The 15120-nt window shown below is 41.2% G+C and overlaps 1 protein-coding gene across 10 annotated transcripts in view; it reads right to left on the minus strand.

Moving 5' to 3' along the window:
• The window catches only part of CHST3 (carbohydrate sulfotransferase 3), a 62555-nt gene that overhangs the window by 16932 nt on the left and 30503 nt on the right, over positions 1 to 15120 (minus strand). Inside the window, exon 1 of one of the 10 annotated variants that reach the window (XM_074296896.1) lies at positions 6145 to 6193. The exons of the other annotated variants lie outside the window; for them this stretch is intronic. The gene's annotated coding sequence lies outside the window, so the exon portion shown is untranslated. Of the gene's footprint in view, positions 1 to 6144; positions 6194 to 15120 lie in introns of those variants that run through there. 10 annotated transcript variants of the gene reach the window in all.

Genomic DNA, 15120 nt, shown 5'->3' on the forward strand with positions numbered 1-15120 from the left:
TAAAATGGGCTGCAGAAGGAATAACAAACTGCTCCAGTATCTTTGCCAAGAAAATCCCAACTGGGGTCATGGAGGTTGAAGGTGACTGAGCAACAACAGCCACAAATGAAGTGATTGAATTGGATGACCTCTAAAGTCCCTTCCAAATCTAGATCTATGACCTCGTGACAAGCAATTTCTAAGTGAAGGGTCAAGAACAAAATGCATCTAACCCCGTCCTCATTTCTGACTCATGACAAGGACGGTCCTTCCTGTCCCTGTGGATGCTTTTATTGGAGGAAGACTTTTTGGACACGTTGTTTTGCCTTAGAAGGGAAGCAAAAGCTAGAGTAGATTTCCCTAGAGAAAAAGTGATCGCTCTTCCTGTGACACCCTGGAAAATGGGAACAAGCCGTCCTGGGTTTTATGATATCACATATGACCCACTGACAAGTGAGAGGATGGTTCCCAGCAAGAGTTATGACTCAATCCATCTGCTGGGAATGTATGGTGGTTACCAGCACAACAAATGGTGATTAGTAAGAGAGCCGGTCTCCTTCTGTTACATCCAGCTCACTGTGCTGTGTTATTTAAAAGATTTGAGAGACATCATTCTAGATCATTAATCATTTTATTAATAATACCAACATGTTGTTGATAAAAGAGGTCAGTGGCTCTCTCAAATGCCAGAGGCTCTTCATGGAACCCACTCACTGCTTATATTGCCCTTGGAAGGATAGATGTTACAGAGGGAGACAACTGGCTCTGAAGGGTTAATAATTAATGAGAAAATGGATATTATAATGAGGTGTGGGCTCATTCTACTGAGGGTTTTGGGGGTGTGTGACATGGATACCCAAGTCTTGGTCAAAAAGAATTCTCAATTTCAGTATCACAAAAGAGAGAATCCACATTTCCCCATACCCATCTTTGCAAACACAATGAGCAGGAAATTCCTCCATTTGCCTAGACTTAGAATTTTTTTTTATTGTCTTTGATTAGATCTTAGCTGGGTGTTTGCCTGAGATTTCCCATGGTAGTTGATTTCTGGATAAGGAAGTAGAAAAGGGGAAAAAACATCTTGATCTTAATTCAATATTTGGTCATTAACAGAAGAAAGAAAGATTTATTGCTCTCAGTGAGATTTCTTTACATATATCCTGCGGTGGAATCTTGGCTTGTCTTGAGCTGAGGCTTAAGGGGAGAGATGACTGGACTTAGAATAAGGAAGATCTAGAGTCTAATCCTAGTTCTGCTATATGGTCTTACACAAACCACATAGTCTTTTGGGGAGTGCTATCTATAAATTTAGAAATTTGAACTCCATCCACTCATCCATCCATCCATCTATCCGTATTTACTGAGGATCAACTACATGCAAGGACCTATTCTTATATCAGTCAAGGACTGCTATAAAGAATAAAACTTGATCTCTGCCCTCTGGGAGCTTATAGTGTGATGGAAGAAATGAGACTCACATATGCAAATCCAGATAGGATGTGAAAGTACAGTGGGGACTCAAAGAGAAAGCAGAATATTTTGTGGGGAGAGAACAATCAGGGAAGATTCCACTAGAGAAAGGATATTGATAAAATGAAGACTCCAGAAGAATCTAGTCAGAATGATAAAGGATCTTAACATCATCCTCTAGGGAAAGCAAGTCAAGAAGTCAACAAGCATTTATAAAGCGCTACCATATGTCAGGCTGAGGGAACTCGGGCTATTTAACCTTGAGGAGAGAAAATTTAGGAGGTGGAAAATGATGGTTTTCTACAAGTATCTGAAGAATTGCCCACTGGGAAAGAGTTTAGACTTTCATTTTGGTTCCAGAGAACAGAATTAGGAACAGTGGGTGGAAGGTATAAGAGATTTGTATATAGAGATGTGTGCGTATACACACACATACACACATACATATATAATATCCAAAGTGGCTCCCCTGTTAGAATGTAAGTGCTGAGCAGGGATTGTTTCATTCTTTGTACTTGTATTCCTATCTTTAACCTTGTATCTGGCACATACTAGATGCTTAATAAATGTTTGTTGATTGAATGATTGATCCAGGTGGGGAGGTACAGGCAATAGTCAAAAATGAAGATCTGGAGCTTTGGAGAGAAGTAAGGACTAGAGGTACAGATTGAGATCTTTTCTGAATAAATCTGAATAGTGTTGAGGTTGGGAATGGGGACCCCAAAAGTTGGGGTCCCACACAGCTGTTCTGAGGTGTCTCAAAAAAATTTTCATGCTTGAACTCATCTCCTTAGCCAAGGGGCAAAGTTTAATTGTAATTATAACGCCATTACAAAGAGGACTAAATTGTAAGAGAATTCAGTAGAGAAACAGAAGCCAAAAGACATTTATCCAGCTTTTTAGCACTGTTATGCTGTTCTATGGCTCATGGGTAGGATGAGTTTGGTTCTCCTTGGCCAGATTTTCAGTCAGATTATTGTCTCAGGAATTTGATCTGTAGGAGTTTCTAGAGACCAGAAGCTATCTGACTAAGGACTGGTCCATATCAGACAGATTGGGCCTGGGAGTTTCCAAAGACAGAAGATCTAGGACTATTGACTTACTATTAGAGCAGAAGCCCCCCAAGGTCAGGGGGCCCCAAAACCATGGTTTATTTCCCTAGAACCTATATCATATCAATAGGGTGATCATTGAAGGTCTGGGAAGGACAGAGATTCCTGAAGGAACAAAATGTAGAAGGAAGATAGAACAGTACTTCCCTGTGAAAGAAGAAAAGGGAAGTAACTCAAAAAAAGAGGAAAAAGGCCCTTAGAATCTTTTAAGAAGACAGTACTAAATCAAGTGTTCTTAACTTGAGGATCCCTAAACAGGATTCAAGAGGCCTGTGAACTTGGTTAGGAAATAATTTCAACTATAGTTTTCCTAATCTCTGGATGCCATTGTGATCTTGGGTATTTTGTGTGTTTAAAGCATTATTCTGAGGCAGGGACCATAGGCTTCAGGAGGGATCCATGACCCCAAAAAGGCCTGATCCCTAGCTGATCCACCAAGGTCTCTGCCAGTTTTAAAATTCTGTAAAGAAGGGTTAGAAAGTTGGTCTAGGAGAGAAAGGTTTCTCTTTTGTCTGTCTGAGCTTTCTGCTCAGATCAAACTCTGGCCTCCTTCTCCCAGAGGCTGTTTCTATTTTCGATCTGGTTTCAAAATCCCCAAGATCCTTCCCCTCCTCTGGGGCAAAAATAAACTCCTTCTCAGCATTGCTTTAAAAGGAAAAACAAAAGAGGGAAAACAAGAGAGCCAGCCAACAACCACCTATAAGCCAAACTTTCTTGACCCTTTGCTCTGCTGGAGGGCAGACAATACTAAAACTGAGCTGTGTCTGCTTTTCAAACCAGAAAGGAGAAAAAGATTGAGGGAGATTAAAGAGTTCAAAAGGAAAGTAAAGGTCTTAAAAGCCTGGAGGGGGAACAGAGACTAATAAATACTATGGGCCATTGGAGACTCAAGGCCGATGGGTTTTGTGGGTGAAAGTCCATCATGACTAATATGAGAATGTATTTAATATGATTATACCTGTATAATGTGTATACACACACACACACACACACACACACACACACACACACACATATATATATATATATATATATATATATATATATATATATATATATAAAAAACAGGTATTTAGTGGGTAGATTACATTTATATTAATGTATGGGTATACATATGCTCCTCCTAATTGGAAACCTCTTGAAGGCAGAACCTTCATATTATGTATCCCAAGTACTTAGCCAAAGGTCCTGCTGGCTTGTAGGAGGGACTTAATTATTGTTTATTGAATTGCTTTTGCAAAGAGCAAGCTTCTCTCACAACTCTGCACTAATAGACTTGTGGATATGAATGTCAAAACCCATAAGAGGCATTAGGTGGAAGTGGGTGGGACTTAAGTGATACAGAGATGATTTGGTTTATGACAACAATGGAAAGAAGAAAGTTGTTGGGTTAGAATTTGGTGTCTGCAGGAGATCATTATAACTTCAACAACCATACTATATGATGATCAATTCTGATGGACGCGGCCCTCTTCAACAATGAGATGAACCAAATCAGTTCCAATAGAGCAGTAATGAACTGAACCAGCTACACCCAGCGAAAGAACTCTGGGAGATGGCTATGAACCACTACATAGAATTCCTAATCCCTCTATTTTTATCCACTTGCATTTCCTTCACAGGCTAATTGTACACTATTTCAAAGTCCGATTCTTTTTGTACAGCAAAACAACTGCTTAGGCATGTATACCTATATTGTATTTAATTTATACTTTAACATATTTAACATGTATTGGTCAACCTGCCATCTGGGGGAGGGGAAAGGAGGGGAAAAATTAGAACAAAAGATTTGGCAATTGTCAATGTTGTAAAATTACCCATGCATATACCTGGTAAATGAATACTATTAAAAAAAAAAATAATAATTTGGTGTCTGGCCCTTCCCCTTCCAGGTAATTGTTTTGACCTCCTTTGTGAACAGGGATTGTAATATCATAGATTTAATAGTGGAAAAGACTTCAGAGACCATCTAGTCCAATGATTTCATTTTACAGATGAGGGAACTTAGTCTCAGAAAGTAATAATGATTTGTTTTGGGTCAGTGGCAGAGTGAGGACCCACCAACCAAGGTAAGACATCATTAATAATATATTATGAATAAGCTCTTCAGAATACAACCCAATAGATTGTAAGTTCCTTCAGGGAAGAGCTTTAATTTTGCCTTGTATCCCCAGTGCTTGGCACATAAAAAGCAATTAATAAATGTTTATGGAATTGATTTAAATCCTTCCCTCTCCATTTTCCCATTTGAAAAAAACAAAGCTCAGAAATTATCAGCCCAAGATCCTAGAACAACCAGAAAAACAGAATTCAAACCCAAGCCCTGGGACGCCAGACACAATCTTCTTTCTACTGGAAGGGACACCAGAAACCATTAGTCCAATTCATATATGAACAAGAATCCCTTCTGTCTGCATCATATTCAGCTTTTCATTTCCTCACTCCCAGCCTCAGCCCTGGGGCACAGTTCTGTTTGTACCCATAGAGAGATCATTCTGTAATCTATCTTCAAATTCTCTCTGTAAGATCTGCATCCACTTCTACAGAATTGTGTTTCAGACATTATCTCTAGGATATTTAAGATATTTAGTTGGTATCTTTGGGATAAGAATTCATTATTTGAAAAAAAAACTATTGGGAAAACTGGAAATTAGTATGGCAGAAATTAGATATGGACCCACACTTAACACCATATACCAAGATAAGATCAAAATGGGTCCATGATTTAGGCATAAAGAATGAGATCATAAATAGATTAGAGGAACAGAAAATAGTCTACTTCTCAGACTTGCGGAGGAGGAAGGAATTTATGACCAAAGGAGAACTAGAGATCATTATTGATCACAAAATAGAAGATTTTGATTATATATCAAATTGAAAAGCTTTTGTACAAACAAAACTAATGCAAATAAGATTAGAAGGGAAGTAACAAATTGGGAAAATATTTTTACAGTTAAAGGTTCTGATAAAGGCCTCATTTCCAAAATATATAGAGAACTGACTCTAATTTATAAGAAATCAAACCATTCTCCAATTGATAAATGGTCAAAGGATATGAACAGACAATTCTCAGATGATGAAATTGAAACTATTTCCACTCATATGAAAGTGTGTTCCAAATCACTATTGATCAGAGAAATGCAAATTAAGACAACTCTGAGATACCACTACACACCTGTCAGATTGGCTAAGATGACAGGAACAAATAATGATGAATGTTGGAGGGGATGTGGGAAAACTGGGACACTGATACATTGTTAGTGGAGTTGTGAAAGAATCCGGCCATTCTGGGGAGCAATTTGGAACTATGCCCAAAAAGTTATCAAACTGTGCATATCCTTTGATCTAGCATTGCTGCTATTGGGCTTATATCCCAAAGAAATACTAAAGAGGGGAAAGGGACCTGTATGTGCCAAAATGTTTGTGGCAGCTCTTTTTGTAGTGGCTAGAAACTGGAAATTGAATGGATGTCCATCAATTGGAGAATAGCTGAATAAATTATGGTATATGAATGTTATGGAATATTATTGCTCTGTAAGAAATGACCAGCAGGATGAATTCAGAAAGGTTTGGAGAGACTTACAGGAACTGATGCTGAGTGAAATAAACAGAACCAGAAGATCGCTGTACATACACTTCAATGCTGTATGAAGATGTATTCTTATGGAAATGGATATCTCCAATATAGAGAAGATCCAACTCACTTCCAGTTGATCAATGATGGACAGAAACAGCTACACCCAGAGAAGGAACACTGGGAATTGAATGTAAAATATTAGCACTACTGTCTATCTACCCAGGTTATTTATACCTTTGGAATCCAATACTTAATGTGCAACAAGAAAATTGGTTTTACACACATATATTGTATCTAGGTTATATTGTAACACATGTAAAATGTATGGGATTGCCTGTCATCGGGGGGAGGGAGTAGAGGAAGGGAGGGGAAAATTTGGAAAAATGAATACAAGAGATAATGTTGTAAAAAAAAATTACTCATGCATATGTAATGTCAAAAAAATTATAATTATAAAATTAATTTTTAAATTGTTTAAAAAAGATAGTTGGTATCTATAAATAAATTTATCTTCCTTCCCTATCTTCTGGTTAGTCCAAACTCCTCAGTAGTCATCAATCAGTCAATCAGTCAATCAATCAATCAGTCTCAGCTCTCTAGGCTGATCTTCTCTGTTCTTTACCACCCTATCCAGATTCTCCTCCACACCCAACCCTAATTCCTCCTGGCATCTCTTTAATGTATAGATCCTAATCATGTCTCTGGAGCTTGCAGTCTTCAGAGTATTCTTGTAACTATTATATTTTTCTGGCTTTCCTCTTACCTGACTGATGGCTCCTTCTTGGTTGTCTTTGGTAAGATCAGTATCCTTTTTCACCCACTAAATGCAGATTCCCTGCCTCAAGGTTCTATCTTTAGTCCTCTCTGTTTTCCCTTACATAGTTTGTCCTTTGGTGATCTCATCTGTTCCCATTGTTTCAATTATCCCTTTTACATATATAACTCCAAAATTTATCAGTCTACCCTCCATTCAATTTCTCGGGCCCATATTACCAATTAATTGACTTTTGGACTTCTGTAATTGTGATGTCCTACCAGCATCTCAAATTCAATATGTGCTGAACTAAACTCATTATCTTTCTCCTAAATCCAGTCCACCTAACAATGTTTTAAATTCTATTGATTACACCATCAACTTCTCTATCATTAAGGTTAAGAAAGGAAGGAAAGAAAAAGAGAGAAAGGGAGGAAGGAAGGAAGGAAGGAAGGAAGGAAGGAAGGAAGGAAGGAAGGAAGGAAGGAAGGAAGGAAGGAAGGAAGGAAGGAAGGAAGGAAGGAAAAAGAGAGAAAGGGAGGAAGGAAGGAAGGAAGGAAGGAAGGAAGGAAGGAAGGAAGGAAGGAAGGAAGGAAGGAACAAAAAAGGAGGGATGAGATAGAAAGAAAAAGAAATAAAGGGAGAGAGAGAAATAAAGAAAGAAAGGAGGGAGGGATGGAGAAAAGGAGAACAAAGAAAGAAAGAAAAGAAGGGAGGAAAAAAGAAAAAGGAAAGAAGAGAGTGAAAGATAAAAAATAAAAGGAAGGAAGAAAAAAGAAAGAAAGAAAGAAAGAAAAAAAGAAAGAAAGAAAGAAAGAAGAAAACCATGTTTAATAGAACTTCGGAAAGCCCTAATATGGTAACCAGATCAAAAGCACTTTTTTGTTTATGTTGTTTTGTTAAAGTGTTTGTTTTTGTTCTGTTAAATAGTAAGTATTTTAAATCATCTTTCGATCCTTAGATGAGTAATTGAAAAATGAGGCAGGGAATATACTTGCTTCCTAATCTTGCAGTCAGAAAAAATGTTTTGTCAACATTAAAATGTTACAGAAAAATAAGTTATCATCATCCTTACTAAATTCACCCTAATTTCTAGATTTGTTTTCTGCCTATCCAGAGAGAATTATAGACTTGTAGGATGAAGATTTTAATAAAAATGGAAAAGAATAAAATAAAAATATTCTTTTGTTTGCTTTGTGCTTTGTTAATGGTTATTAAGTTTATAACAAAAAAATCTTTAAAAAATCAAATACATTGGATTCTATAATTGGATGCTGTCCCAGAAGGATTCTTGGCCCTTCACACTAACACGTGGCCACTCAGCACCTAGCTTTTTAGCCAGGATTTAGTTCCCTGAATGACAAAAACAGGTAAGCATAACTGCCAAAGCCACCCCTCCATCTAGATGATCTGACTGATGCCGGGCTTGCTCATGTGTCTGACCCATCACCAGGGGCCAGCTGGCTCATGGAAGGGCTGGGGACAGGCTCCTCCCTCTCTTTGTACTGCAAAGAAAAAAAGACTGGGTTTTTAATAATTAGTGGGCGAGTGTGTCTCAACCCTGATAAAATAAGAGAAATCTTGCCAAGGATTGCATCATTCAAGAAAACTCATCAATTCAGTTCAAAAGCCAGGAAAAGCATTTTAGATTTGTGTTATCAGCTGTTGTTGGTTATATGTATCCTTTCTGATAGCCAGGAAAGAAAGATCAGAGATAGAGGCGGAAAGGGCAGAAGAAAAGGCAGAGATGGATGAAGCTCCGCAGATTCAAGGTCAAGCCACAAACATTTATTGCTACAGCTCCGGTGTGAAGCCACAGGGGAGAAATAACCTTCAGATGTGACACTGTCCCGGATGCTCTAGTCCTAAGACACAATAGAGAGAAAAATAACTAGCTTGAACGCTAGGGCCATCGATTTTGAGTTAAAAGAGTGAATGATGGTAATGACGAGGAGAACTCTCATTTCTATTGTGTAAAACTCACATTTGGCTCACTAGAAGCCTGGAAGGCGGCAATATTACCTTCCTCTACTTTGTTTCCCTACATACATCATTTCAGTTGATTGAACAACAATACTGTGCTTGTTGTGAAGTATGAACTATTACTGTCCCTATTTTTCAGAGTAAGAAACTGAGGCATATTGAGAGAACTGTAAATAGTGAGTGTCTAGGGCAGCATTCGGTCCTCCAGAGCATTTTATCTCCTAAATTAATTAAATTAGTCTCTTTGATAACATTGTCTGAAATGAAGTGAATGGGGACCAAGTATGGCCAAGTGTTTTGCAAACTGAGTTAAAGGCAGGGTCTGGAGTCAGGAAGACTAAGTTTGAGTCCTGCCTCAGTTATTCATTGGGTAAATCATTTACCTTCTGTTTTTTTATCTATAAAAAAGGGAAATAGCCTCTAGCTCATTCTGGATTATAGGAGATAACACGTGAAAAGTGCTCTGTAGACTAAAATTTTCACTCTAAGAGTGCTAGGAAATGAGAAAGGCCGTGGTTGAGACCAGTAGTTCATCCAGCCCAGATTCTCTCTCATTCTCAATCTAGAGATGATTGGGGGGAGGGGGAGGAAGCCAGAACGGTTGTACTGGCTCCCATCTCAGAATCATTCAATCCAGCTGCTCCATCTTGCAGCTCAGGAACTCCTGCCCCAGAGGAAAGGGATTTGTCTCCGTGCACCACACATATTAGTGGCCCTTACGTGGAATAACTAGGTCACTGGTCACCAGGGATAATGTTGTATACATTACACCTGGCTGCCTGAAAATCTCATGGAAGTCCAAAGCAATCCCAAATAAAATTCGGTTAGAAAATGCATCCAGAAAGAAAGTTATGGAGAGCAAGTATAAATCAACACAGGCTATGGTCACTTCTTTTTTTGTTTATTTTTCTCTTCTGTGGTTTTTTTCCCCTTTTGATCTGATTTTTCTCTCTCCATGTGGTTCATAAAGAAATGTATATTTTAAAAGTTATATTTTAAAAGTTAATATGCATGCAGAGTTAGAAAAATAAATAAATAAATATGTTCAAAAAATTATGTGGAAAGTGGTTCTTCTTTGGAGATGGGTCCCAAATTTCCTCAACTTCTGAGTCTAAGTTTCCCCATCTAGGGCCTGCAACCCCTGACCTGCCCATTCCTCTGAAGAAATAACACACTCATCATAGAGAAGCAGATTGGAAGGTCTATAAAAACCCCAGGTCTTTGCAAGAATTGAGAGTACCTTTCCTTAGGGGATGATGGAAAGCTCTGAGATGCTGGCCGGAGTGGCCTGATGGGCCCTGATGAGAAGGTGTAAGGCTGGCTCTGGTGGGAAAGGCCACCGATGTGGCCTTTCTGGTGGAAAAGCAGCCGACGGATGCTACTGAACCTTGGGAACCGGGGCTCAGGGTTTGTGGAGTTTTGGATGAGCAGAGAAAGATGGAAAACCAAGTGGCCCTGAGTTCCCCAGCAAGAGTCCCTGAGCGCCCCAGCAAGAGCCCCTGAGCACCCCAGCAAAAGCCCCTGAGCTCCCCAGCAAGAGCCCCTGAGCGCCCCAGCAAGAGCCCCTGAGCACCCCAGCAAAAGCCCCTGAGCTCCCCAGCAATAGCCCAAGTGTCCCAGCGAGAGCTTCTGAGCATGCCAGCAAGATCCCGAGTGTCCCAGCAATAGCCCCTGAGCTTATGAAAGCTCTGGGTGAGTTCAGTCTGGGGCAGGGGAGGGAGCCCTTACTGTGGCTTCTTTCTCTTTGCAGGGATGTGCTAGTAGCTTTATCTGGGCCCACTCAGCTGCGAGGGTTTCACATCCTCTGTTAACCTCAGACCTGGAGCCCCAACAGAGGGGCCTGTCATCCCCAGGGGCCTCAATAGTCAGGGCTGAGCCCAGGGCCAGAAGGAGCCTTGGGAGCCCCAAGTCAGACTAGCCCTCCACAAGTCACAGGGGACTCAAGCGTCTCAAGGGAGAATCTGAGGGGGCCAGAGGGCCGGGTCTGGAGGCCAGCCATTTCTCTACTCACTGCCCCGTACTGCCTCAAGCCCAGCTTTGTCATCCACAGATCGGAAACTGGGGGCCACGGAAGGGGGGTGGCTCATGATCACGTGACTGGTAACTTGTCTGCATCTGCAACTCAGATCTGTCTCCTTCCTCCTTCCCCCAGATGTCTCTTCATCTGTCTATCTCTGTCTACCTCTCCCCCTCACCTCTTCTCCCTCCCTCCCCCTGTCTCTGTCTCTGTCTCTCTGTTTCTCTCTCTCTCTCTCTCTCTCTCTCTCTCTCTCTCTCTCTCTCTCTCTCTCTCTCTCTCTCTCTCTCTCTCTCTTTCTCTCCTTCCCTCCTTTCTGTCTCTGTCTTTCTCTGTCTGTCTGTCAGTCTCTTTCGTCTCCCCTCTGGCTGTCTCTTATCTGTCTCCTCTCCCTCTTCCTCTCTCTGTCTTTGACTTTCTCTTTTTTGGAGGCAGGCAGAATTAAGTGACTTGCCCAGGGTCATATAAGGTCTTTTCTGTCCTCAAGAACTTTACATTCCTCTCTGCAGCACACAGTGACTGAGTAGACCTGGAATTAAGTCCCATTTTGGATGTGTATTACTGTGTTATTTTAAATAACATTTGTGAGGCACCTACTATGTGCCAGGTACTAAGAATGGCAAAAGACAGTCCCTGTGTCAAGAAGGAGCAGTGAGGGGGCACAGTGACAGAGTTCTGGCCCTGGGGTAAACTCATCTTCCTGAGTTCAAATTCAGCCTCAAACACTTCCTAGCTGTGTGACTCTGGACAAGTCACTTAACTCTGCCTCAGTTTTCTCATCTATAAAATGGTCTGGAGAAGGAAATTGCAAACCACTCTGGTATCTCTGCCAAGAAACCCCTAAATTGGGGTCATGAAGGGTTGGACTCAGCTGAAACACAGCAACATTCCCAGGGAACTCACAATCTAGTAAAAAAAAAAAATCATGTAATCTCCCAAGCTTCTCTTGGCATGGGTAAGTGCTACTATGATCCCCATTTTACAGATAAAGAAATTGAGACTGAGAGAGAGTAGGTGATTAGCCCAGGTAATAAGTATCTGAGGTAGGATTTGAACTCTTGTCCTCCTGGCTCTAATTCAGGTATTCAGTTCTCTATACCCCCACACTGTGGTCTTTCTATTGTTCCATATTGTTCTATTGTTTGTTTGGACTCAAAGCCCAACATGGCTTCTTAACCTGTTTTGGATCATGGCACTTCTTTGGTCTGTGTCTGGTGAAGGCTCAGGTGCCTTTCTTAGAACTGCATTTTTAAATGCAAAAAATCAAATGTGTAGAAGTACAGAGAAACCAACTGTATTGGAATACGCTTAGTGAAGCAATCAAACAATTACGAAGTTCACAGATGCCAGATTAAGAATGAGGGAGCAGGGCAGCTAGATGCGCAGTGGATAGAGCACCAGCCTTGAATTCAGGAGGACCCGAGTTCAAATCTGGTCTCAGACACTTGACACTTCCAGCTGTGTGACCCTGGGCAAGTCACTTAACCACAGCCTCAGGGGGGAAAAAAAAGGAAAAGAAAAAGAATGAGGGAGCAGGGGCAAGGAGAGATCTCTGGCAATGGTGGCTGCATGATCCAACGGAGACAGCCCTGGCCTGGAAGCCAGATTTTTAGTTCTGTTTCTCTCTGCCCAAGCTGTCATATGTGTCTGTGATTCTATCTGCTGTTTAAGAGCCAGAGAACACTGGTGCAGTTCCATGCCTAAAATATTCTGTCCCTTTTACAGAGGAAGAAACTGAGGCTCAGACGGGATAGGGAGCTTGCCAGGGTCACACAGTAAGTAAATAATCATAGCCAAAGGATCCAGGGGTGGAAGAGACCTTTGAGATCAACTTCATTTTATAGCCGAAGCAGCCAGGGCTCAGCAAGTAGAAGTACCTTTTCCAAGGTCACTTGTATAAGAGAACAATTGAACGAGGCCTGGAATCCAGGTCTCCTACCTCCAAACGCAGGGTTCTGTACATCATACCATGATGCTTTTGTCAGGAAATACTGTGTCTTGTCACTTTCTACCTTCACAGGTACGACCATTTCTACAAACAGGTCAATGTCCATAGAAGGAAGAGGTGGAGTGAAAAAAGGTAAATAAAAAAAATAGAATCCAGCATTTATGTCATGCCTTCAGGCTTACAAATTTTATTCTTGAAATCACCATGGAAGGTAGAGCCTATTATTATCCCCATGTAAAAGTTGAGGAAACTGAGGCACATAGAAATTAAGTGACTTGTTCACCCAATTTGCAAGTGTTTGAATTCAGATCTTCCTGACTATAAATCAAGAACTTTATCTTCTGTGACATCAATTGCCTAAAGTTTAATAAAGATGTCCAGTGTCCTAACCGCCGAGCCATCTAGCTTGACCTTGTTATGAATACATCCCAGGCAGAATCAGGACTTGACCACAATACATTAGGTCCTGGAGTGCCCAGAAGCATCCCTTGTTCAGTGTTCACCTAATCGTCATTGTCCCATTGGGAGTCCCATTGTAGTCCCATCACTTGCCTCCTTCCCAGACTTGGGGTTTTAGCGGTTTTACAAGTGAATGCTCACAAATAACTTGAAGACCACCAGGAAAGAGACTGCCTAGGATGAACTGGGTCCTCTTACCCATGACTGCTTTGATACAACCATCCTTTCCCAGCTGGCCGTGCACAGGGGAAGTTTGGGGAGAGTTCAAGATTCCATGTGGCATTCATTAGCCAGATGGGGCTGAATTGATTCTGTAAGTGTGGTACAGCCCCAGCAGCCCCAGCAAGAGCCAAGCCATCAGACACCTGTGAAAACTCAAAGAGTAGCCCTCCTTCCTGACTCTTGGCAGAAGAATGAGAGCGCAAGGTGCCCAGAATGCCGAGCCAAGGTCCCCACTCTTCAGGGCTAAGGACAAGCTGAAATTTATGGACTTGTGGAACACTGGGAGTGACAGCCCCAAGACCTATATTTCCTGGTAGTGTCTACAGCCTGGTCACTCCATTCTAACTATTCTACTCTCCCCAGAGACAACCTGGAGAAGGGGATGTTTTCCCCCTGAGGGGTTACATACAGCATTCTAAAAAGTCCCCTCCAATAAGTCCTTCATCTTGTCCCTTGAGTCAGGGACTCAAAACTCTGTCGGACTCAAAACACAGACACAGAGAAGGACAAAGGGAGACTGGAGATTAGTTAGCCCCATTGGGGACAGGCAGAAACCAAGCCCCATGGCTCCCAGACCAGTCTTTCCACTGTCGATCAAATGCAGAATTACAGCATAGTGGAAAGGGAACCAGAATCTGATGCGCTGGCTTCAAGTCTTGACTCAAGCTTTTAACAACCCTGTGACTATGTGGTAGTCATTTAACTTTTTTTGATTCTTGGTATCCTCACGCATAAAATGGGAATATTCATGTTCAGCTGTGTCCCTGTGGACTATACGACCCATGAAGTTTTCTTAGCAGAGATGTTGAAGTGGTTTTCCATTTCTTTCCCCAGTGAATAAGACAAGCAGACTTAAGTGACTTGTCCAGTGTCACACAGCTAGTCAGTATTTGAGACCACATTTGTGACTCATAGAGTTCCATTTACTGATCCACCTAGATGCCTCCTAAAATAAGAATAATAAAACTTGCAGGAATCTTCTATTTCAGTCAAAGTGTATCACAAAAGTATCTTGACTATTCCCCCACATTAATGGCTCATATCACACTAATTTCCCCTGCCTTTCCCCTTTCCTTTCCCTTCTCTTCTCCATGGAACCCTTCCTGATTGCCAGCCCCCTCCTAAATCACCGCTTTGCTGTGGCCTTCACTGGCACTCAACATTTATGGAGTTTGCTTATCATCTTTTCACATGGATGTTACCAGATGCCGAGACTCCTAACTTTCTTTTTCTTATATTATCTTTACTGTGTATTTGCACCCCTCTCTACTCAATAGTCACAAAATTACAGAAGCTGCGAGTTGGAAGGGACCCTAACATCCATCTGCTCCAACCCACATACAAAAGACTCCATCAGCATGATGGCAAGCATCTGCTGGAAGAATAGCGAGGAGTGGGGACCCAGGTCATTCCCCTCCCGGACAGCTCTAAGAAGTTGCCTGTCAAACTTAAACTTGCCTTTTTCTCAACGTGTGCCGGTTAATCCCGGTTCTTTCCTCTAGAGATTAATCTACCTATTCTTCCACATGACAATCATTTAATAACTTAGACACATGAACAATACCCTTCCTGGGTTTTCTATTTTCCAGGATCAACATG

The sequence above is a fragment of the Sminthopsis crassicaudata genome, chromosome 2 (genome assembly GCF_048593235.1).
Source record: "Sminthopsis crassicaudata isolate SCR6 chromosome 2, ASM4859323v1, whole genome shotgun sequence".
NCBI lineage: Eukaryota > Metazoa > Chordata > Mammalia > Dasyuromorphia > Dasyuridae > Sminthopsis > Sminthopsis crassicaudata.